Raw genomic sequence first — 2,305 nt, 5'->3', positions numbered from 1 at the left:
GAGAGAAACCAGAGAGAGAGAGAGAGAGAGAGAGAGAGAGAGAGAGAGAGAGCGAGGGGTGAGGCGAGAGTAAGAGAGGGAGAGCGATAAAGTAAAAGAGAGAATGGTTGGTAGGAGGGTAATTATAGTGACGGAGAAGGAGAAAAAACGGGAAGAAAGCGAAAGTGGAGAAGGGTAATAAAGAATGCGGTAAATAATGGAGTAAGGGGAGGGAGAGGAGATGGTGGGGGAGAAGGAAGAAAAGGATAAGAATAATGGGGGAGGAGGAGGAGAAGGTGGAAGATAGTTATAGTCAGTGGAGGAAGGAAAATGAAGTTGAAGAGGAGGAGGCAGAAGAGGAAGATGATGGTAGGGCAGAGAAGTATAAGAAAGACTGTGCATGGTGAGTGATTGTGAAGCGAGAAGGAAAAGAGAAGAAGGAGGGGTGAGTATAACAGGGTTATAGGATAGGATAATTCTATCAATAAATAAACACATACATACTCCTTGAAACATAAGCACAAATATATGCATCAACGGGTTATTTTAATAGAGATTCAAACAAGAATTTATTTATATGATTTTTGAATAAGAATGATAACATATTCCACGAGTACGTACGGTAACTGGCAGTAAAACATTGGCTATTTTGTAAAATTTCTCAACCTTCAAAATTAATACAGATACAAATTCAATATTCAATTGAAGCCGTGCATCAGTAAATTACTTACTAAATTATTGATTACTTTTGTCACTAATTACTATCCTAAATGCCAGATCATCACCCTTTAACTTGAACTACAGTCTTCAGTTAACATTAATAACTAGTTTGCAGGAAGTTTGCAAAGTGCACAGAGAACCAGCAATCTGTAACTATTTAAAGGAACAAGATTTTATGCCCTAATGCACGAATTTAACAGCACGGTTACTCGTGGAAAATTGTTCTTGTCCATGACTTAAGCTAATTTATTTTAAGCATTGACTTTGAACGTCGTATCGTGTGAGATTTAGGAGGTGTCACCCTCTACTTCCGGTGCAAAGTTCTAGACTACTTTTAGTAGCGTGTAGGGAAACGATTGACCTTTAATTATTTAGCTATAAAAACAAAATTAATCGAGTTTATGAGAAAGCTTTTAACTGCTCATAAGCGTGAACCTTAAATAACCAAGTTTTAGAACGAAAATTCAAGTAAAGGTTTAAGAGCATAGCAGAATCCGTCTAGCCCGGCACCATACTCTTTGTGTCGATAATCAATCTGACACGTAAGGAAGCTCCGCAAAGCATATTAATGTGCCAAGTATATTGCTAAAGACCAAAACACCAAATTCAAGATACCAAATACATTCTCAGTGCTTCATTCCACGACGTCTCAACAGGGAGATGAACAGAGTGTCCAAAGTTAATGTTTGTTTCTATCCCTTCTGATGTTATCAAGAGCTAATAGTACATGGTAAGTAAAATCAGTAATGATTCTAACATCTACCACGAGGGGGCGTGAGCTGCAATCAAAACAACTTCTTTATTCGTATTAATTATTAATTTTTTTCCAACAAAAATGAAGATGATTTATACATGACATCTTCACTGATTAAAGTTTATTTGATAGATAATTTAAGATTTTCTTTAAAAAATCATTGCTGACCGTTATATAGAGGGTTATACATAGATCAGTGTCTGTCATTGCTGACCGTTATATAGAGGGTTCTACATAGATCAGTGTCTGTCATTCTGACCGTTATATAGAGGGCTCTATACATAGATCAGTACATGAGTATGTCGGTCCAATCTATGTTTATAACAATTTAAACACACTTTTTCAGTTTCGCCTGTGTTCATGAGTATTTCGGGCGAGTCTATGTTTATGTGAATTTAAACACAACCCATTCAGTATTCCATATTAATGAGAATTTTGACGTAGGCTCTTCAGTCCAATCTATATTGCTGAGAATCCACTGCTGTGACGGTAAACCGTTACAGGGCCTGAGAGAGGGAGCTGCATGATTGACAGGTCGGTCCAAACACAGCCCACTGTCCTTGTGCACGAATGACTTGCTCTGTGAATATATGATAATAATAATATTAATAATAATAATAACAATAAGAAGAAGAAGAAGAAGAAGATGATGATGAAGATGAAGAAGAAGAAGAAGAAGAAGAAGAAGAAGAACATCTTGCTCTGTAAAAATAATTTGTTATAAAACACGTCGGCGCCACGCAGGTGTGGAACAACGTCTCCAACGTAAGTCACGTGTCAACGAATATCAACGAATGTTGTCATTGCTGTTGTTGTTGCTGTTGTTGTTGTTGTTGTTGTTGTTGTTGTTGT

The sequence above is a fragment of the Priapulus caudatus genome, unplaced genomic scaffold (assembly GCF_000485595.1).
Source record: "Priapulus caudatus unplaced genomic scaffold, Priapulus_caudatus-5.0.1 Scaffold1477, whole genome shotgun sequence".
NCBI lineage: Eukaryota > Metazoa > Priapulida > Priapulimorpha > Priapulimorphida > Priapulidae > Priapulus > Priapulus caudatus.
The sequence above is the reverse complement of the archived record's forward strand: the minus strand, read 5'-3'. Positions refer to the sequence as shown.